This window comes from Arvicanthis niloticus, chromosome 6 (genome assembly GCF_011762505.2).
Source record: "Arvicanthis niloticus isolate mArvNil1 chromosome 6, mArvNil1.pat.X, whole genome shotgun sequence".
In the NCBI taxonomy this organism is placed as follows: Eukaryota; Metazoa; Chordata; class Mammalia; order Rodentia; family Muridae; genus Arvicanthis; species Arvicanthis niloticus.
Window position 1 is genome coordinate 35,682,488 of NC_047663.1, and position 23,790 is coordinate 35,706,277.

General features: G+C 43.5%; 1 non-coding gene across 1 annotated transcript; it reads left to right on the forward strand.

Moving 5' to 3' along the window:
• The first annotated feature begins 2,078 nt into the window (after window positions 1–2,078).
• Window positions 2,079–2,184, forward strand: LOC117712111 (U6 spliceosomal RNA). Its single transcript, XR_004607188.1, has one exon. It is a non-coding gene; the product is annotated as a U6 spliceosomal RNA (small nuclear RNA).
• The last annotated feature ends 21,606 nt before the right edge of the window (window positions 2,185–23,790 follow it).

Here is a 23,790-nt window from a genome sequence, read left to right on the forward strand (position 1 = left end):
CTAACTAAAAAACAAGAATGAAACAAAGGAAGGAAGGAAGGAAGGAAAGAAGGAAGGAAGGAAGGAAGGAAGGAAGGAAGGAAGGAAGGAAGAAGCTGTGAAGACACAAAGAAGCAAACTGGGGCCTGGTGAGATGGCTCATTGGATAAAGACACTTGGCACTAAGCCTGATTAACTGAATTCAATCCCCAGGACCCATAGGGTAGGAGGAGAAAACTAACTCTTACACATTGTCCTCTGATCTGCACCTCAGGCACAAAATGGCTATACAATAAATAAATGTAATTTTAAAAACCCAAATTGCTAATGACACTGTAAATTTAAAAAATAAAATACTTTGCCAAAATAATGTATTCTTTCTCCTAATTGTGCCATGATTGGGTTGGACTTCAACGCTCAGCCATTCTCCTCAGAGCCTTTATGTGTCCAAGAACAGAGAAAATTACTCCCATGCTCTGCCCCTTCCACTGTCATTACCTCAGGATGAAGGGCTGCTCTTGTCATGTTCAAAGAGAAGGATGTCCCTCCTCTCAGAAGCCATCAGGGCGGCAGGTGAGGAGCAAGCACATGTCACCATAATCCTAACGCTTACTCTGCTATATTCAAAGATAATCTGTTTTGATATTACATGTGTAACTTAAAATATCATTGGGGAAAACAAAGCACGAATGTCCACTTCACACATTTATTCTTCAGCTCTTAAGCATCCTCCTGGCTTTTCCTCAGTCTTGAATGGAATATGCTCTCCTCTAACTCCTTTGCACACTGTCTCAGATGTGCATCTAGGATTCCAGTGGAGACGTTGGAATATTTATTCTTCACGACACTTTGCCACCAAGTCTCTGTTCTGACCTGCCTGAGGTGTTTTACCTCAGGTGGGAGCTCCTCTGCCTCTTGCTATTTTGAGAGAGTGTCTGACTTTGTTTGTAGCCCAGGCTGACCTCAAATTTACCAGCCTCCTGCCTCAGCCTTCCATGTGTTAGGACTATAAGAATCTACCACACACAACTTAATTTTGGCTTCTTATTCCGTCTTCCCGTCCTCACAGCTGACGAGGCAGCTAGCTCCTTCTGGTCCTCTCCTGGTTTCACTGCACAGACAGCTTCTGAGCACAGACAGCACTGTGAACAGCATCCTCTTTGCCTCTTTGCCCTGTGTCTGGCTCTTCACGACGACATCTCAAAAAATGGTCCGGCATCTCTGGCAGAATAAATGCTATCTATAAACCATAACCTGCAAACAGGATTTCAAGATGAAATTGTATATTTTTAAGAATCACAATTCACTGAAAGGAGAACAAAGGGGGCAAATTTAGGCTTAGATTTGATAAAAGGAAGAACATTAAAAAATATAGATCAGATGTTGGACAGGTTAATAGAGATTGCCTTCCTTAAAAAAAAAAAAAAAAAAAGAACCACAGGGCTATAGCTCAGCGTCAGGGAACTACATGTGCAAGGACCTGGTTTGATCCCCAGGGCTGGGGGAAAACGAATAAACAGTCATTCATCTTGAATGATTTGGACACAGACCAGCTTGGAAACACTCTCTGAAAAAAGTACATTTCTGAAACTTCCCCTGCCAACCCTTGCTTGCCTCTCCCCTCTGTCTGTATCCCAGGGCATTAGGGCATGGCAGGGATGTCAAAGTAGGTGGGGAAGGCAGAGGATGTTAGCAGCACGTGGGATTATTTTGTCACTGAAATGGAGAAGAAATGGCTGCATCGCTGTCAGTCCACCAACTGAGCAGTTAATGAAAGCAGGTGGCATAATACAGTCCTTCGGCTCTTTCTAGAATCTTGATGAATCAGAAAGCTACCCCACCCCCAAAGAGACGCAGCAAAGCTGTGATTCCAATCTGAAGATGATTCTGATCAGGGCACAACAAAGATGTCTCTCTTCTCCCTCCTACGGCACGTCCAACGCGTATTCAAAGTCTGAAACACTCAGCAGTTTCAAAAAGTGAACCGCCATTGGGAATCTATGGGGATATACTGGCACAAATGTCATGATAGATTGCATGAACGGACCTGGCTCCACCTCTCTCCAGCTTGATTTCTTTAAAAATAAATATTTATTTTAGTGCTTGCTTTGGCAGCACGTATACTAAAATTGGAATAATACAGAGAAGATTAGTGTAGCCCTGCAAAGAGATGACATGCACATTTGTGAAGTAAGTTCTACAGTCTCATATGTGCATGTAGCAACAATTAATGAAAAAGGAGGCCATGAATTTGAAGAAGCAAGGAGAGGCATGTGGGAAGAGGGGGTGGCGGAGGGAGGAGAGAGAACTGGGAATGATGTAAGATTATCATCTTAAAGCATAATAAATTAAAAAATACTTATTTTATTATTATTTCTATTATTATTATTATCATATTATGTGTGTGTGTGTGTGTGTGTGAGAGAGAGAGAGAGAGAGAGAGAGAGAGAGAGAGAAAGAGAGAGAGAGAGACAGAGGGAGAGCGAGAGAGAGAGAGAGAGAGAGAGAGAGAGAAAGAGAGAGAGAAAGAGAGAGAGACAGAGGGAGAGAGAGAGAGAGAGAGAGAGAGAGAGAGAGAGAGAGAGAGAGAGAGAAACAGAACATGTGGGTGCAGGCACCCACTGAGGCCAGAAGGGGGCTCTGGATCTCTTCGAGCTGGAGTTAAGGCATCTTTGAGTCATATGATGTGGGTGTTGGCATCAGAACTCTGGTTCTCTGATAAGAGCAGTGAGCACTCTTAACTGCTGAGCCATCTTTTCAGCCTCTTAATTTCTTTGTTTTTTTTTTTTTTTTAAAATAAAAATGTATATCTATCTTCTGTGTGTGTCTCTCTCTCTGTGCATGTGTTATGTGTGTGTGCACGTGTGTATGCATGTGTGTGCCCGTGTATGCGTGTGCATGTGTGTGCGTGTGTGTGCGTGTGTGTGTGTGTGTGTGTGATGTACACGTGTGTATGCGTGTGTGCGCACGTGTGTGCGTGTGTGTGTGTGTGTGATGTGCATGCGTGCTCATTCACTTGTGTGAGTGTGGGCATATGTGTGCACACTGTGAGTGGTCAGAGACAACCTTGGATGCTGGACCTTGGTCTCCACCTTGTCTGAGACAAGGTCGCTGTGCTCTTGTTCTGCTGCACACGCCACGCTCCCTGCCCCTCAGACTTCCAGGGTTTCTCTGCTCTCCTGTAGGAGCCCTAAGATTATAGACACTCAGAGCTACAGCGCTTAGTTTTACACATATTCTACGGAGTCAAGCTTAGGGCTCACGCTTTCCTGACAAGCATGTTTGTGCACTGAAGCCATCTTTCCAGCCCTCCAGTTTGTTTGTTTGTTTGTTCGTTTGCATGTCACCCAGTCACCTTAGAGTTCCTCCTGTTCTCTCCCTTTACTCCTGGGGACTGACTACAGCATCAGGGTGGGGTAGGCAGTGCCCTGACCTTGGTTATTGGTTTTCATCAACAACTTCCTAGTGTCCCTCTCCCATCTGATGCCTCAGTCTTTGTCTAATAGTATTGTCTGACAGGGAAGTTTATTGTACAGCCTCTTTCTACTTTAATGACCCACTTTTCCTGAGCTGTACAAGAGTAAATGGGGTACCCAAGTCACTCTCCTAAGTCAGGGCTACTCTCAGGTGTTTACAAAGCCTTTTATTTCTCTGCATAACACACTGAGCCCAAGAGGATGCCTCAAGGCTACGACCTCTGTCCTACTTGTGAGTCTCACAACCTAGGTACATCTGGGCGAGAGGTGTGGGCTCTTGAACCCCTGTGGGCTCTATTTGGGTCTGTATCACACGCTCTACTCTTGAATTCTTCCTCTTCCTCTTCTTCATCCTCCTCTTCCTCTTCCTCCTCCTCCTTTTTCTTCTTCTTCTTTTTTGACAGAGTTTCTTTGTGTAACAGCCTTGTCTGTCCTGGAACCCACTTTGTAGACCAGCCTTGGCCTCGAACTCACAGAGCTCTGCCTGCCTCTGCTTCCAGGCATGCAACACATCTGGCTGATCCCTCATGTTTTGATGACTAGACTACTGTCTAAACCTTCTTTGCTGCTTGCTAATTCTTCATCCCTCTAATCCACATCCATATTACCCAGTCTCAGGTGGCACACAGATCTTGCAAACTGTTCATGCTCTGAGAGCTCCAGTGTTTGGATTTCTTGTTCCCAAAAAGTCTTTCTCTGCTATAGCAACCATTTCCCAGGTACTGAGTGCTCATCGAGAGTATGGCTTTTCCCACAAAGGATGCACCAGTAATGACAAACATACTGAGAACCTAGCGCCACAATACTGCAGCCAAAGAAATCCAGTTGAGAGGCAGGGAGGACAGGACAGTAGCAGCATCAGGGAGAGGCAGAGCCTTCTTGATCTGGGGCAGAGGAAGTCCCCACCAGCTCCATCCCCAGGTTCATTGCAAATTTTCTTTGCTTTTGTTTTAAGGCAGGTCTTGCTGTGTAGCTCTGGCTGCCTTGGAACTCACTAGGAAACCAAGCTGTACTTTTTAAAATAAATAACTTTTTTTAAAAAAAAAAAAGGAATTTGAAATAAAGTTGATAAAGCAATTAAATGCCATTGTGACGATATGCACATTTTGCACACTTAGACTTTGTTCATGAAGATTAAAGCCCCTAAATTGTATTTAACACAAGTTCATATGCTTTATGTTAAAAAAAAAAAATCCTGAATTCTTAGCTGGGCATGGTGGCACACACCTTTAATTCTGGCAATCAGGAGGCAAAGGCAGTCAGATCTCTGTAAATTCGAGGTCAGCCTGGACTACATAGTGTTCCAGGACAGCCAAGACTCCATAGAGAGACCCTGTCTTACTCCAATCTCTACCACCACTGCCAGTAAATTAATTAATTAAAAAGTGAATTAGTGAATTTTGGCCTCCAGCTTTCACAGGTAAATGGAAGACCTTATTTACAGGTTATTCTGAATAAACTTGTTAGGTGGGTTTTGTTTTTGTTTTTCTTTTGAGCATTAATGCCACCAAGAGCTTTAACCCATATACCAGTTTAAAATTATAACCTTAAACATTTGCTGTCTCAGAAACTTCATTGATTCTCCTCTTTTTTTTTTTTTTAATTTTCATATGATATATTGTGACTGGTTTTCCAGTTTTGTTTTTCCTTCTCCAGTTTCACGTCTTTCTGTACTGTCAGAGGGGTCTCTTCCTTCACGGTCAACCATCGTCAGTCTGTCCCTGCACATCTTCCCCCTGAGATCTCGAGAGCTACTTCTTAGGCCTCTTCCGGTTTGGGTCGGGGTCTGTTTCCTAATTGGGAGGAGGCTTTCAGTGGGTGCGCCATGGCTTCCCACATATATATCCTTAGATTGGAAAACTGGGAAGAAAACGCAGAAATAAATGAATCTCCCTACCTTGGAAAGTAGTTCTTTCAACAGATTGTGTTAGCGCTTGGAGTCACTGCTTTAACTACTAAAATTGATTAAATTAGCAGTTCTGTGTTTTGCCAAGATTTTTTTATAGGCTCTTTCCTTCGTTCGCAACAAATTAAAACCTGGCTCGCAGGGGCGTATAGTAGACTGGAGACATTTCTCCTCCTGTCACTTGATGCTGATGTAGCAAGCTTTTGACAGTTTTTTAAAAGAAAGATTTAATTCTTGATTACCACTCCTCATGTGTCTTATACCAGGTCTGCAGTATGGGTGTGTGGGAGGAAACTGATATAACATGCAAGAGTTTAATAAATATTTGTAATATAGAGTCTCTAAACCATTGCTCAGGGAAGCCTATGTAGGAAGTGGGTTGGTTTCATCTTGAAGGTAGTGCTAGGTGTCAGTAATGTGCTAAATACATGTATTTTATAAGTATCAAACCTAATGCAAACTGGTTTGCATTTTGAAAAGAAATTAAAACTTTAAAACGTATTTATTTAATATGTGTGTGTGTGTGTGTGTGTGTGTGTGCATGGTCTGTGCATGTACTCCACAGCTCAGGTGTGGAGGGCAGAAGACCCTGTCCATCTTGGCAAGCACCTTTATTGTCTGAACCATCTCACTAAACCCAAAACATTTTTTAAAAGACAGAATACCATCATGCAGTCCTACAGGCTCCTCCTGCATTCCGAGTGTTGAGAGTACTGACGTCACCACATCTGGTTCCCAAAACATTTAAATTCATGTATTTTTTTTTCTGTAAAGCTTAACCGCAAAGCAATCATATTCACTGTTCCAAATCTAAAATCAAAAATCTCACTCTAAAATCTAGAAAAAATGAAATATTCAATCTACTAAGGCAAAAGGAACCAGCAGAATGAGGAGGTTCATCAGAAAACTACAACCCCAACTTCCAGTTCCAAAGAAAGGCATATTTTTTACTAAACCTTGAACTCATATCAGCTCCCAAAGTATGCTCTTCTTGTGTTATAATTAGAAGTGAAAATAGGACATAACTGTATATACTCACTATAAGAGTATTTTTAGAATGATCCCAGTGCTGTTAAAAATGTATAAATAAAAGCCCCAAAGGAGATGCAGTGGAATATCTTTTTGGATGGTATCTATAAATATGATCTTCAAGATTTCTTATTTTTGACAGTTTAATTTTTTTTGTAATGAGTGCCTATTTCTTTTAACTGGTGAACTGAGAGCACTACATGAGAGAGGACGTCTGTGTTGGCCGTGCGTTTGTTAAGCACCACATTGTCTTAATGCTTATGCTGATTGTTTAGAAGGTGGCATGGGCAAGAATGAGCCACTAGCCATCCACACGTGATGTGATCAGAAAGCCAGTATCAGAGCGAAGATCAAACACGCTTTGGTCTTCAAAGTAATCCAGACCCTGAAAAGTCATAATTTCTGTTGAACTCTCCTCCCTCTGTGGCTAGATTGCTTTGCCTTTGAAGTGCCCACTGCCAAGAGCCAGGTGTGTGACTGCTCAGATCTTCTGAGGCTGACAACCACTTTCCTTCATGGAGCGTTTTGCAGACCGATCTCAATACAGGACTGACACGGTGTAAAGCGGGAGGGAAATATAAGGTGCTAAAATAAGGCAGAACAGTCTGGTAATGAGGCTGTGGCGTTGCCTCTTGATTGCTGAGGTCTCTGCAAGATTGTATCTATAGACTGGGTGAATCCTGCAGATGAGGAAGGGGATGGAAATTGGAGCAGCCAGGATCAAAGTGGTCAGCGGTGACTGTGCAGCAGACAGGGTATCCATGAGAACTTTACAGGGACATCCCAAATATGGCTTCCTCGCATACTTTTAATGCAGCTGTTGGTGTTGGTGTAGACACAAGTTTGCCCAAGAGTCTTAAAAAAAACAATATGAATTTGCCTGATTTACCTTCATATTGGAATAAAAAAAGAAAATTGTCAGGCATGAAATCATGAATCTTGGAGACCACTGCCAAGGCAAACAGTCAGGAATTGGTTACTCTCAAGTAGATATTTGTGTGTTTATTAGGGCTTTGAGCCTTATTCTGTCACAGTTCTATATCCTTAGAAGTATCATGGCCAGGTGTGATGCCTGTAACCCTGGTGCAGGGTGAAGCTAGAGGACTGTGAGGCTGAGGGGAGTCCAGGCGATACAGTGAGACCCCCATCTCCAAAAATGGAGAAGGAAGAGGAGGAGAGGAGGGAGGGGAAAGAAGAGGAGGGGAGAGAAAGAGAGAAGAAAGAGTGGTAGGAAGAGGAGGGGGAAAATAGGGAGGAGGAGGAGAGGGAGAGGAAGGAAGAGGAGAAAGGGGAGGAGACAGAGCATCCTGTTAATCAGCTCATCCTGGGAGCCTGGAGCTATGCCCAGTGCCATAGCTCTTAGACTGTTTTAAAATTTTATAAATGAGTGGTTATATAAATGAATATCTAAACATTGTTTCAGCATTTCTCTGTCGGAGAAGAGACCTTTAATAATCATGTAAGATATTACATGAAAGAAAGATCCAGCATCTACAACAAGGTTTAGAGCAGAAACTAAGTGTTCTGGACAGACTGGGCCTTGGTAGCCATAAGTTGCCCCTCTGAAACAAACGCCCTCCACCTTGAGGTCTCTCCTGAATATCCAGCAGCTCACTCCCACCTGTTGAACGAAACTGCTATGACTGCACATGGCCTTGGGGAGGGACTATAGTGTGGGCTGGGGAAGACTAGGGATGTGTGGGTATCCATCTCTGAGGCTGTCCGAAAGCCGTCATCTTTCAGGTAAAGACTTTCCTGTGTTATCTTTTTGGTGTGAGCACCCACACTCCTGTAGGAGCCCCCTTTCCTATGCTCTGTAATTAAGTCCAAAAAAAAAAAAAAAAATCATTACTTCTCCAGAGTCAACAAATGTCGCCCCTCTCCCCCCTACCCCCCAAGGAACTGTAGCAACAACACCTATCTGAGACTGCAGATCTGAGGCAGCCCTGCAGCCTTCCCTCAGAAGACTCCCAAGTGTGCCAGCATTTTTGTACCTGTCAGATTCTACATGCCAAGACTAAGCATCCTGGCAGCAAGGAGAGGCTGGATTTAATACTGCCCATCTGACAGGTCAGGCTTGGGCAAAGCCTCCCTTTAAACAAAGATAAATAAAACAGGCCCAGGAGCAGCACGAGTGAGGGGATGGCGTAGTTGAACTGGCCGGGCTGGAAGAAAGATTCTAAAAGCAGAGACCCGGCGGGGTGGGGGTGCGGCAGCAAGAGCAATAGGCAAAGAGCTGGATAACTAGGAATCGAAGCCTTCACTCTTGCCCCCAAAATGGAAAATACCGATGCCTACCTGAAGGGGTTGTAGAGAGAATTAAAGGAGATGGCATCTGGATAAAGAAGTCAGAACCAAGCAACGGGCATTAAAGAAAGAGCGCAAACGCAGGCGGCAAGCTGAGTGGAGGCCCAGACACAGCGATGTGGCTTCTTCATGAGCCAGACTTTGCCACCAGTGTTTCTTCTCATCCTTGAACTGCAGAGCCTCTGGAGGCTGGAGTACTTCCGGCCATCCAGGTCCATTCCACAGGGATCGGACTTCATTGCCACGTAAGAACCTACATGGTGAACTTGCCTGCAGTTACAAACTACTGCCTATCCGTGGTGATTCGTTTTCATCTGTTTAAAGCTAACTCCCTTTGGTTAGAAGTTTTGCAGACGGCAGGGCAGTGGTGGCGCACGCCTTTAATCCCAGCACTTGGGAGGCAGAGGCAGGCGGATTTCTGAATTTGAGGGATTTCTGAGTTTGAGGCCAGCCTGGTCTACAGAGTGAGTTCCAGGACAGCCAGGACTACACAGAGAAACCCTGTCTGGAAAAACGAATAAAAAAAAAAAAAAAAAAAGAAGTCTTGCAGACAAATCTGTCATCTTATGCCGTATCATTGACTCCCAAAGTCAGAGGAACCGTAATAACATTGGTTTGGTGGGTGTCATTTTTTGTTTTTATTGCTTGCCTGTAGGCACACTTCCCTCTTCAAGCGTGTGGGTAGAAGATTCCTGAACTCAGAGATCCACCTGCCTCTGTCTCAAGAGTTCGGAGAAGATGAATCTTAATTTGAGTTGAGACCTATTCATATTGATAACTTTTGACTATTGATAGCAAAATACTTTTTTGAGACAGAGTCTCACTGTAGCCCAGATTGGACTATATATAATTGAAGATATTCTTGAATTTCTGATCTTCCTGTCTCCACTGGGATTACAGGTGTGTGCTGTCATGCTCGGTTTATGCCACTGCAGGGAGGGAATCCGTGGCTTTATGTGGGGTAGACAAGTGCCCTACTAGCTGATTAATCTCCAGTCCAAGCATTAATTTTGTTTTTATATAGCCTAGGCTGACTTCGAACTCATGATTCTCCTACCTCAACCTCCTGAATGCTGGGATTACAGGAGTATATCACCACGCCTGGTTACATCAGTGATTTTGCCAACCTTGAAGGTTATTGAAACTCCTAGACTTCTTGCCTTCATGCCACGGCTACTGTTAACCCACACACTCTTGATCTTAAACCCATGCAGGTGATTTTTAGGTCCCGGTTAGGATCTTCTGTAATATTTATCCATGTTAGATTGTCTGTCTTCTACATATATAACATTTTAAACGACTCATATGTATGCCTTCTACAACTTCTAATGACACAAAGCTTTTACAGCAAGATATTACTGACAAGCTAGTTCCCGCAGCTCTGGGATGCCAATGGTCACACGATGCACCATTGATTTAATAACAGTTCTTCAGAAAAAAAAAGATAACATCACATTATCTAGATAAATCGCTCATAAGAGAGGCACTATGATTTCAGAAGTACTGTTATATGAAAAAAATATTATCAGAATTAAAGAAATATAAATGCTGGTCAGTGACATTATTGTTTAGAAAGGTCTTACCAGTCTGGGATAATTGTATATAAACCAGGCCAGAGAATATAACTTTACTAAAAGTAATTTTATTTAATTATTTCTTTCTTTATTTGTGCGCTTATGGGACATTTGTTATGTCAGCAGTGGTGTAAATCAAGGATGGATGAGACAGAGCTCATCTGTCTTCTAGAATTCGCATCGTTGATAAACCACCAAGCATGGTTGACCACACAGACAATTTCAACTTCCTGTTTGAATGCTATCTTAAGAGTTTCTTGCCGGGCGGTAGTGGCGCACACCTTTAATCCCAGCACTTGGGAGGCAGAGACAGGCGGATTTCTGAGTTCAAGGCCAGCCTAGTCTACAGAGTGAGTTCCAGGACAGCCAGGACTACACAGAGAAACCCTGTCTCAAAAAACAAACAAACAAACAAAAGAGTTTCTTATTTGGCCAGAGTTTCTTATCCCAGCACTCGGGGCAGGGGGCAGGGGGCAGGGGGCAGGGGGCAGGGGGCAGGGGGCAGGGGGCAGGGGGCAGGGGGCAGGGGGCAGGGGGCAGGGGGCAGGGGGCAGGGGGCAGGGGGCAGGGGGCAGGGGGCAGGGGGCAGGGGGCAGGGGGCAGGGGGCAGGGGGCAGGGGGCAGGGGGCAGGGGGCAGGGGGCAGGGGGCAGGGGGCAGGGGGCAGGGGGCAGGGGGCAGGGGGCAGGGGGCAGGGGGCAGGGGGCAGGGGGCAGGGGGCAGGGGGCAGGGGGCAGGGGGCAGGGGGCAGGGGGCAGGGGGCAAGTGGATCTCTTAAGTTTGAGGTTAGCCTGGTCTACAGAGTGAGTTCCAGGACATCAGGACTACACAGAGAACTCCTATCTCGGGGAAAAAAAAAAAAAGAAAAAGACTTTCTTATTTATCCCTAGTGACTTTAAATCCTAAGAGAAATGCTTATCTTCTGTGTTGGCTTTGTTTATTTATTTATAAATTTAAATTTATTTATTTATTATCTATTTTTGGTCAACTAGACACAAGCTAGAGTAATCCGGTATGAGGAAACCTCAATTGAGGAAATACCTCCATCAGATTGACCAGCAGGCAACTCTGTGGGAGCATTTTCTTGAGTATGATTCAAGTCCAAGGGCTCAGCCCATCCTGGGCAGGTGGTCCTGGTGTGTGGGCGGGGTGGTTAGAAGAAAGCTAGCTGAATGTAAACTATAGAGCACGCCAGTGAGCAGGGCTCCTCCGTGGCCTCTCCGTCAGTTCCTGCCTCCAGGTTTCTGCCTTGAGTTCCTGCCCTGTCTTCCATCAGTGATGAACTGTAACCTGTAAGCTAAAAATAAGCCCTTTCTTTCTTCTAGTTGGCTATCTTTAAGTTTATTTTTTACATTTTTTAAATATATTTGTTTTGTGTGTGTGTGTGTGTGTGTGTGTGTGTGTGTGTGTGTGTGAGTGTGTGTGTGTGTGTGTGTGTGTGTGTGTGTGTGAGTGTGGTGTACATGAGGCATGGCACCTGTGTGGTCAGGAGACAACTTGTTGGACTCACTCCTCTTCTCCCACGGCGGAGGTTCTGGGGATCAAACTCAGGTAGTTGGACTGGATGCAAAATGCCCTTACCCACCGAGCCTTCTTGCTGGTCCAGAAAAGTGGTCTTTTGTGACTGGCTTCTACTTAGTATGAAACTTTCAAGTCTGTACCGCTTTTGAAGGTTACAACAGCACTTGATTTCTTTGGATGGTTGAGTAGAATTCATTCTATGTAGATGTCATATCCCACGTAAATATCCATCAGTGACAGGCACTGGCTACTGTGAACATACAAAAAAATGTGTACACATTTTTGTGTGGACTTGTATTGGACCTTTTAACTGTACCCTAGGGGTTTTGAAGAGGATTCTCACGGTAGTTTGATGTGCATTTTTCTAAGGACTAGTGAAGACAAAGATATTTTCATTTGCATGTTGACCGTTTCTGTATGTCTCCTTTTGATCCTTAGGGTTGTTTTTGTTTGTTTATTTGTTTTGGTTTTGTTTTTATTACAAGACAAGGTTTTTTTGTGTAGCCCTGGCTGGCCTGGAACTCAATCTGTAAACCAGACTGGCCTCAAACTCAGAGATCTGCCTGCCTCTGCCTCCTGAGTGCTGGGATTAAAGTGCGTGCTACCACTACCTGGCTGTTCATTTTTAATTGTGTTGTTTGTTTCAAAGATTTATTTACTCGTGTATTTGTGGGCATGATGTTTCTTCGTGAGTGTAGGTGCACATGTATGTTCGGTTGTGCACACTTGTGTGTGTGAGGAGGCCAGAGGAAGGCATCGACCCCTCAGAGCTGGAGTTACATGTGTCTGCCTGGCTTGTTGCTGGAGTGGGAGCTCCAGGCCTCATGATTAAACAGTTAAACAGTGAGGGCTCTTAATTGCTGAGCCATCTCCCCAGGCCGGTTTGTTTTTAAATTGGGTTTTAAGAGTTTGTTTCTCAGTGGCAAAAAAAAAGACTGGAAGGCGTAGTGGCATGACTTAACCCAGCAACTGTGCGGCTGAGGCTGTCCGAGTTAATAGCAAGAGTCTTTCTGATGGAAACCAAAGCAAACTGAAAATCCGGAGAAGTCCCTCTAACTCTCTTGTTCTTACATTTGTTTTTCTAGATAAGATTTCTCTGCATAGCCTTGGCTATCCTGGAACTCACTCAGGCTGGCCCTCAGACTCACAGAGATCCACCTGCCTCTGCTTCTAAGTGCTGGGATCAAAGGCATGCCCTGCCACCACTGGGCTCATTCTTGACTTTAATCTTTATTTTTGGGGGGTTTACTGGGGAATGCACCTTGGCCGTATGTATAGTATGCCAGCAGTCTCCCATGGAGTTACAGCCCCAGCCCCTTCCCTTGTTTCTAGTACCAATGGCAGCAACTAGACTCTGGACTAGATGATAGATGTCAATTGAAAAGCGAGAGTTGAGAGGTGTACTATGTTGCTGCTTTGAGACAGAAGGGTATTTCTGGGTCTGGAGAGATGGCCAGCAGGTAGAAGCCGAGAGCCAAAGCTGACAACCGAAGTTGGATGCTCAAAACCTCCACAGTTAGAGAACTGACTCTATGTAGCAAGTTGTCCTCTGACTTCTTCTTGCATGCTGTGACACACACACACACACACACACACACACACACACACAGAGAGAGAGAGAGACAGAGAGAGAGAGAGAGACAGAGAGACAGAGAGAGACAGAGAGAGACAGAGAGAGACAGAGAGATACAATGTAAAGGTTTGAAGAAGGTCTCGGGAGATGGCTCTGTGGTTAAGAGCAGTGGCTGGTCTTACAGAGGACCAGGGTTTGGTTTCCAACAACGATATGGCAGCTCATAACTGTGGATAACTCCCGTTTCAGGGAATGCAGGCCCTGTTCTCACCTTCATGGGCACCAGGCACAAACATGGTACACAAACATAAATACCTAGCTGCAGGCTAAGTACTTATAGACATAAAAAAGGGGGGGCTTTTTAAAAAAGTAGTATTTCTGACCAGACTAGGGACCATGGAGATGATGCTAAGAGGATAGGTACTGTTTTGACTTTAAAGCTCTTGGCTCAGAGTGATTCAAGCTGAGAGTGAAAATCTCACCAACCAGTTGACTCATTTGTTGCAATTATTTTCTCTCACCTGTGCACAGCAGCTAGCCTGGGAGCCTGAGGACTAGGTTTTGAGAGTGCACACGGCACTCCATTCTATAACACTGCCAGTGAGCTTGGCAGCCACTGTGGGCTGCAGCCAAGAATGGTTTTCAAAGTGGGTGATTTGTGGTTACTGAGGAACAGAGAGCTGTCCGTTAGGGGCCACACTGGTCACTATTCAAACCGACATCTATTTATTAATTAGCTAATTAACTCAGTATTTTAGGTTAAATTACTTGACAATTTATGATACCCGTTCACCATAAATCACATTTTAAAAGATTGAATAACAAAATTTAAAATAATAGGATTGTTATAATAATTTGGAAAATTGCTAATTCTTTCCCAACAATTCCTTGGTACTTTCAATTTGACTAAGGCATTAGAGAGAGATTTTATTGCTATGTGTAGCTGTGGTCCCTTGGCTAAACTGACTGATTTGATTTGTTGTGTTCATATGAGTATAAATATTTTAGAACAAAACCCAATTTAACAAATGAACAAACTTATTAGACTGTGATTACTTTTCTAAGTCCTGTGTCTTAACAGTCACAATTAGAAGGTGGATACATTGCTGTTCTACAGCCAGCCTCAGGTGGCTCTGGCTCCTTCCGAAACTACTGAGTTTAAAGCAAAGCATGGGCTAACGTGAAAATCAGGGTTTATAATGGGAGTCGTTCCATTTTGATAGAGCAAAGCTTTATGAAAACAGATGTAGAATTACAATGAGAAAATGAGGACGAAAAACATTCCAACTGGATGGGATTTCTGACTGGAATTTGCAGTTCCCTACAGAAATCAGTGAGCGGGGCGGACACAGCAAGGTGGTGGGGTCTGGCCTCACAGGCACGGGGCCCAGGCTTCAAGCACCACGGACCTAACATAAACACAAGCAAAACCACATAGATAATAAAGATTTTCTTCTACTATATAACAACAAGTGTTATTATTTATGAGCATAAAGTGTGGCTGTAGGTCATATGTATATAAAGTATGAGTATGTGTCTGAAGTCAGCTGAGGGGCAGTGACTGTCTGCAGGGAAATAGGGGACAGGAGAGGACTTTCCAAGTCCTGATATTTCCCCGATAAGTAGAAAGAGAAAGTGGGTGGATTTCTTTTGTCTGTGAATTTGAAATGCTTCATTAGCTGACAACTTAGAAACACAACACTTAATTCTCAGATTTCCTTTTCTAACAGAGCTAAACGTTTGCCTGCCTCGAGTTGGTGTGGAAACATGTTTAAATAAAGCTTCCAGGGCACCAAGGGGGGTTATTTTTAGATATTTAGCATATACTAGTAATAATGAAAGCCACAGTTCACTAAGAAAATAGCACCTCCACCCCTTGTAAGGGCTTTAAATGCTCCTGGCTGCTTTGACAGTAACAATTTAAGAAAGTTGTTTTCCATAGTCGGTCCCATCTAACCGATGGCCAGGTGAGCTGCGATTCCAGGCCGTACCTAGTGATAAAATATGCTAAGTGAAGACTTAGACTTTTTCAAATGTCAGATTTAATATCGCAAAGATCATTTCTCATACGATAGTTTTCTTTTTCCTGAGAACTATCTCTACACTTTAATAGGTTTATTTGAGAAAATCTGAAAATATGGGCAGAGAAAAGGGAGTTAAAAAAAAAAAAAAATCTGCCTCTGCTTCTGCTGGCGCCCAGAGCTGATGGAGAGTAGCATTTTGATAGTAGCCCTTCGTATGTTTCCACGCATAAATTTGTATGAACTTTCAAATGCTTTGGGAAGCATCCGTGTTAAGAATTTCGCTATTAGTGCTGCTTATGACACATACCATAGAATAAATTACAAGCTTGGCTTTTTTTTTTTTCCATCTTTGCCTATATGTATTGTTTAAATTAAAGTCTCAACTGGGGGAAAATGTTAAAAACTCGTGCAATGTAGGACAAAGAAGATAAGCTTTTTATTTATTTACATTTATTTATTGTTTGTTTTGGGGTTTTCATTCTGTTTCTTTGAGACAGAATCTCATTCTATCACCCAACACAGGCTCAAACTTGCTACTTTTCTGCCTCAGTCTCCCTTTTGTGCTGGGATTATGGTCATGTATCACCATGCTTAGCCTCAGGTAGACTGTTCTAAAGTTATTTTTATTTTACTAACATGTATGTGTGCTTGCCTGCATGTATGTTTGTGAGCACCTAGAAGCGTACATCCTATAGAAGCCAAAAGAGGGTGTCGGACCCTCTAGGACTGGAGTTATAAATGGTTATAAGTCATCATGTGAGTGCTGGGAATTGAACCTGGGTCCTCAGAACCATATCTTTAATTAGAAAAAAAAATCACGTGAGGCAGGAGAGATAGCGCAGTGGTTAGGAGCACTGGCTGCTTTCTTTTAGAGGTCCTAAGTTCAATTCCCAGCAACCACATGGTGGCTCACAACCATCTGTAATGGAATCTGATTCTCTCTTCTGATGTGCATGAAAAACATAGCACTCATACACGTGAAATAAATAAAAATTTAAAAAGAGAAAAAAAAACCCATGTTCATTGCATTGATATTTAACACAAAGGCCAGCTAGGCAGTTATTATGTTATCTTTACCAGCACACTGTAAGAGCAGTAACGATCTTACTAACCTGTTATGGATAGTTTCTTCCAAAGAACGGTGGGCCTCTATTGGGGCCAGCGAGATGGGTAAAGGTGATTGCTGACATATCTGACGACCTGAGTTCATTCCCTAGGATCTCCATGGTGGATAGTGAGAACCAATTTCTGAAAGTTGTCCTCTAATCTCCACACGTTGCTCAACCCACGTCAGCCAAGCTTCTTCTTGCAGTCGATGGGATTTTTTTTTACACAGAGACCCGTAACTGGATGACGTGCAAAATGTGAGAGACATTGAAGTACTCGGTTCTCCATGGGATGTATTTGTTAAATCTCTCCTCTTAAGGCCCATGGATCTACTCAGAAGAGGAGACAGAAAGATAGTAAAAGCCAGAAGTGGTGGATGACTCCAGGAACACAGCAAGACTGACGCACACTTGACATCATAGATGCTTTGACGTCACAGATGCTGTGGCAGCACGCACAAGGACTGACGTACACATGACGTCACAGACGCTGTGATGTCAAAGACACTGTGGCAGCACACATAGGATCTACACAGGTTCAAGCCAGGTGGACTCAGTACTGAGGTGGGGAAGTGGAGAAGGTATCTGCAATTGATACCCACTGGCAAAGGGAAAATCAGCTTTCTCTAGTGTGTCCCTGGGGGTATCACCCACATTCCATGGCAGGCCCATACCCAGGAGTAGTTAGCCAACATATAATGAATTCTATGGTTTTTTTTTTTTTTTTAAATAAAATGTGTAGACTTTTTGTTTTATTTTGGCATTTTTGTTTTATTTGTTTTGATTTCCATTTTTGTGACTTTGTTGTTTTTGTTGTTATGTTTTATTATTTATTTTGAGGGATCTAAGAACATAAAGTTGAGTGGTGGGAGGTGGGGAGGATCGGAAGTGGGGAGGAGCCGGAAGTGGGGAGGAGCCGGAGACTTGGGGGAAGGGAAAACATGATCATAGTATATTGTATGAAAAAAATCTGTTTTTAAAAAGTGAAAAGAAAAAGAACTAAAACTCTCATTAAACAACAACAAAACAGTAAGCCACACAGGAAGAGTCATGACATTGAAGTAGGTGACAGTTTCTTGGATGATACTGAGTCCAGACAAGACAAGAAAAAATAGATGTGTTGGACCTCATCAAAATCTGGGGGAAAAAACCTTTTGTGTTTGAAAGGACACTTGCGAGGCTCCCAAGCTGCGGACGTAGCTCACATACAGTGCTTGTCCTTCACGGACTCTGGGTTTGATCCAGCACTGGAAGTTCTAAAGAAGAGGAAAGGGGCTGGTGAGGCGACTCAGTGGACACAAGCCTGACACCCCACAAACGAGAAGAAGAAAACGATCCCTGTGTGTAATTCTCTGACATGCAGCACCCCCGCCCCCAACCCCCCACCCCACCTCCCACATAAAGGAAGGACTTCGAATGCAAGGACCACCTTTCAAAAGAAAAGAAAAAAAAGTTTGCTAATTACTTATCTGAAAAAAGGTTGGTATTTAGAGTTTATTTATTTATCTTGAGACAGGTTCTCAGTTTGTAGCTCTGGCTGTTTTTTGGAACTCACTCTGTAGACCAGGCTGGCCTCGAACTCACAGAGATCCACCTGCCACTGCCTCCCAAGTGCTGGGACTGAAGGCATGTGCCACCATGCCAGGTTTGAGATCTAGAATGTATAAATAACTCCCATAACTCAATAACAACAATAAAACCCCTAAGCAATCCAATTTAAAAATAGGGGAAGGATACAAACAGAGTTTTCCCCAAAGATGGCAAACAGATCACCAACAAACATGAGGGGCAGGGAGAACGAAAAAAACAATTACCAGAGAAATACAAATCAAAATCCTAATCGATAGGATCCCTCACACCACATGGATGACCCTTTCACACCACGTGGATGACCATTATAAAAACATCCCACTCAACCATCAGCAAGTGAGCAGAGAAATCAAAGTCACTCTGATGGGAGTGTGCTATGACACAGCCACTATGGAAAGTGGTGTGATGGGTCCTCAAGATTATTAAGAATAATGGCAGATGACATGGCTCTGCAGGCAAAGGTATTTTCTGCCAAGCCTGACAAGGTGCATTCAAATCACTGATGCCTGCAAGTTGTCCTCTGGTATGCATGCACACACACGCAGTGTCATGAATACACTCGCACCTAGACCATGCACAATAAATAAATAAATTTAATTTTAAAAAGAATTATTAAACATAGAATTTCTGTATAACCCAGCCATCCCACCTCTGAATACATTTCAAAAGGGGCTCGGGCATGTAATGTACATACACATTCACAAAAGTGCTGTTTCCGATAGTCAGAATAGTAGCTGCGTGGACCAAATAACGTGCCAGGTATCTGCAAATGAAGTACTACTCACCTCAGAAAAGGAAGAATAACCTGATATATGGTCCGGCCTGGAACACTTGTTATGCTATCTAGCTGATAACACCATGTTAAGTGAAAGAAATGAGCCACAAAGACAGACTGCGATTCCCCTGGGATGAATGACTGGCATTGTTAAATGCAGGTAGAAAGTAGTGGTTGCTAGGACCAGGTGGAGGAGAAGGCAATGAAGAGTTAATGTTTCATAGGTCAGGGTTTCCACTGGGGAAGACGAAAACTGCATCATCTAGAGATGCGTGTTGTCACTGACTGCAGGGCTATGTGATAAAAGCACAGAACATTGCACTTCACTTTCACTAAAGCGGAAAACAAATGTGGCATTCATCTACAAGCGTTTCAGTGTTGAAAACACTTAGTTCTTGAAAACAGTATTTGGTGGGGTGTGAAGGTGCAGTGCTTAGGAGGTAGAGGCAAGAGGATCAGGGTCAGCAGGTTATCCTTGGCTACATAGGGGGTTTGAGGCTAGCCTGGGCTATGTGAGATCCTATCTGAAAAAAGGCCAAAGTTAAATACACTGTTTGGTTAGAATAGTCAGTGTTAAGGGAGGGAACAATCTGAAGGAAGGCTCCCAAGTTCCTAACATGGTTACCTGAGGGAGTGGCGTGTCATTAAAGTGCTAGGTAACACTAGAAAAGTGTAGTGGGGTGGGGAGGGGGTGTGCCTCACTATACTGTTCAGGCAGTCTTCTAACTTCAGCTCCCAGGTGCTGGGCAACAGGTGTGTACCCCCATACTTGGTGTCTAGAGAGGCAGACTTTGAGATGAAATGGTGTGGTCCATTTTGGAGCGTGGGATGCCCATGAGCCATGCAAAAGCTAAGTGGATACAGGATTTGAATTTCAGGTAAATAGACTGACAACCTATGAGTCACTTGTCTAGGTATAGGAGATGCTCACATGCTTGGCTGAAGCCTGTGACTCAGGGCCAGAGGAAAGGGCATTTGCGTGAAACTTGGAGAAAGATAGATGTAGAAAGAGGCTAAGAGAGCGTCCAGAAGACAGGAGAACGTAACTGCGAGAAGCCAGAGGAAGAAGGCACCTCAGAAAAGTGAAGCTCTTAACAGAAAAAACAGTGAAGTGAAGATCTCAAAATTACCCACTGCACTCACCAACTAGGAAGGTACAGTCTGGTCCCTGGAGATAGCCTCAGCTCACCTTCTCTTTGATGTCCTTTCCCAGGGTAAGGTGGAACTATGAATTAGATAGTTCTGGTTTCGTTCTGTAGCTAGGATAAAACACGGATCAAAAGCAACTTGGTCAAGAAAGAGTTTCTTTGGTTTATGCTTCCAGGTCACAATACATCATGGAGAAAAGCCAGGGCAGTTACTATAAAAGAACAGTACTTGCTGGCTAGCTCACTCACAGATTCTTTCCTATATACCCTGGGAAAATCTGCCTAGGGATGGCGCCGCCCACAGTGGGCTTGGCCCTCCTTCATCAATTAAAAAAAAAATAAAATGAAGAAAATTCTCCACAGATAGGCCCACAGGCCAATGTAATCTGGCTTATCCCTCAATGGAGACTCCCTTCTCAGGTGACTCTGGTTGCATCAAGTTGACAAATCTAACGAGGACATAAACTAATAATGGAGTTCCTGCTTGAACACAATACGTCTAAAGTATTTATTAGGTTGGGTTACAGAGAAAGCAATATTTTTATGACATAAAGAGCAGGAGCCTAGGGTTGTAGCTCGGTGGTGGAGTATCTGGCTAGTGTGGATTTCAGTCTAGAACTGCAAAAAGAAAACAAAAAACAAAAGCAAAACTAACCTGTAAAGGAGGCTGACCACTCCCAGTGGCGGATACGGAGTCCAAGTTGTTTAAAAAGAAACCTCATTTTTTTTCTGTAATTTTTGTTCTCATTTCTATTTTCTTTGCAATTTACTGAATCAGACTCTTTGGGGGATATACTGAAGGACTTAAAATTTAGACTTTGCAACAATTTAAAATTCATCCCAGGAAAAAAAGAACCAGCTTGGTGCTCTGCATGATTTGATTTTAGAATTTCAACTGATTTCATCTGCAGCTGCTCATGGTGAAACTACTCAGCACACACAGGTCAGCGCCAGAGAGGTTTTGTGGGTTTTAGGGGTGGAGACGGTCATGGACCTCTCATTTTTGTCTGAAAGCATTGTCTTCTTAGCTACGCGCGGAACCAAATAATCTTGCACTAGGAAGGTAAGGTGTTTGGTACAAAAGAGTGATCTGTACAATGCTGGGTGTTGTGGCATCCCTAGTGCAGGTGTCTGGATCCCTTTTCTTTCTCTCACTGTGGAGCCCTGGCTATCTTTGAACTCACAGAGATCCACCTGCCTCCAAAATACTTGAAGGCAGATTAAAGGCATGGACCTCACCCCACCTCGAACATGCTCTTATGTAGTTCAGTCTGGTCTCAAACTCACTATGTACCTGCAGATGACCTTGATGTCCTTGTCTCCCCGCTTCTACTGCTGAATGCTGGAATTACAGGTCTTAACGGTCACACCTGGCTTCTCGTTTTTTTTTTTTTTTTTTTTTTTTTTTTTTTTTTTTAAATAAATACACTTCTGTCCTTACCTGAACAGAGCTGTAAGTTCCCCCTGAATTTTATAATACTCATTATGATACAATTGTCTTGTCGTTTCTGGCCTTTAGCTAATTTATTATGTGAATTTATTTAAGTTAGAGATCACTAATGGACCCTCAATGAATAGCCACACATCACAATGCTCACCTGAGCACTCAGGAGGCTGTCTCCCTCTCCCTCTCCCCCTACCACTCCCCCTTCACTCCCCACCCCCTTGTGTGTTTATGTATATCCACTGTTTCACTGCGCCGGATGATTTTATGTCAACTTAACACAAACTAAAGTCATCTGAGAAGAGGAGCCTCAGTTAAGAAAATGCCTCCGTAAAATCAGGTTGTAGACAAGCCTATAAGGCATTTTCTTATTTAGTGATACATGGTGGCAGACCCAGCCCATTGTGGGTAGTGCCATCCCTGGGCTGGTGGTCCTGGGTTATATATATATATATATATATACGTGTATATATATATATCTCAAGCTGTACAAGCCATAAGGAACAAACCAGTAAGCACCATGACCTCTTCATAAGCTCCTGCCTCCAGGTCCCTGTCCTGTTTGAGTTCCTGTCCTGACTTCCTTCAATGATAAACTACAACTTGGAAGTGTAAACTAAGTAAACCCTTTTCTCCCCAACTTGTTTTTCATCATGGTGTTTCATCATAGCAATAGTGACCCTAACTAAGGACATACACATACCTGTACTAACAACTTTGGAGTTTTGGTTTCTTTAAAAAACACAGAAATAGTAGAAGAATACATTTTTTGTTTTAATCTCATGTGTGGGGCTACTTCAAAGCAGCAGACTATGATTTGCCTCGTGCTCTAGCAGAAGTGTGATTCTGCCAGATGCAGATACTTCTGCAATTGTGTGACATTTAGAATTCTGGAGACTTTAGAGAGTATATAAATGCTAGGGCCCTGAGAAGCTGGGTGGATGGTTGTTAGTTGTTGGTTGTTGTTAGTTGTGGTTTGTTAAGTAGTCCTGAGAAAAGAAGCAGCAAGAAGGAGAAGGAGAAGGAGAAGGAGGAGGAAGAGGAGGAGGAAGAGGAGGAAGAGAAGAAGGAGAAGGAGGAAGAGGAGGAGGAAGAGGAGGAGGAAGAGGAAGAAGAGAAGAAGGAGAAGGAAGAGGAGGAGGAGAAAGAGGAGAAAGAAGAAGAAGGAGAAGGAGAAGAAGGGGAAGGGGAAGAAGAAGGGGAAGAGGAAGGAAGGGGAAGGGGAAGGGGAAAGGGAAGAGGAAGGAAGGAGAAGGGGAAGGGGAAAGGGAAGGGGAAGGGGAAAAGAAGGAGAAATGAAGGAGAAGGAGATCTTGACAGCAAAGATCAAACTTGCCACCAAAGAACTCCATGCCTCTAACGACCAGGAAGTAGTCTAACAATAACGTCACCCACCTTTCTGACCCCTGACTTTATTCAGGGAGCTTGTCCCCCTCTATCCTTTTCTCTCCTTTCTAGTGGTAGGGAGTTGAAAGGGAGAAGGGCTGAAGAAAGAAGAACCTACAAAGAAACAAAAGACCAGCTATGGCCGGGCAGTGGTTGTGCACGCCTTTAATCCCAGCACTTGGGCAGGCAGATTTCTGAGTTTGAGGCCAGCCTGGTCTACAAAGTGAGTTCCAGGACAACCAGGACTACACAGAGAAACCCTGTCTCGAAAAACAAAACAAAACAAAACAAAACAAAACAAAAAGACCAGCTACACATCTCTCTTATTTTAATTACCACTCTCATCTTTCATAGGTTAAATAACTAAATTCAGGGAGGCCAGGTAAACCTGTGACTCTCCTTGAGCCAGGAAGAGATGGAGCTTGGGTTGGAATTCACATCTGCCTCTCCTTCTCCACATGTCTCCTATGGCAGCCACACAGTCTGTGTCTTGGTGTGGAGCACTGAAGAGAGGGGTGCTGGAGCATCATCTTAATTAGAGTGTTCACATGATAGTCCAGAAACCAGAGACTAATGCTCCCTAGCTTCGGCCCTGGAGTTGAAATACTGGAATGTTAGACATAAAAATGGACTTGATTCCCCCCCAAGGATTTCCCCCTCTTTCATCCACGCAGTGAACATTAACAATTAATGGGAAATGCTTTTCAAGCATCGCTCTTAATATTTATGATGCCCACGAAACATACAAACATCTGCTCTGCAGAGTGATAGCTATTAAAGCATACTCCAGTGCCAAGCACGCTCGCACACGAAGATGAGTCAATGCTTAAAGCATTTGCCTCTCTGGAGTTATCGAAATGGTAAGAATTCCAAGAAGATGGGAGGAAGACAATTTTAGATTCGGCTTAAAGAACGTTAGTTCATTTTATCGTGGCTGAAAACACATAGTAATT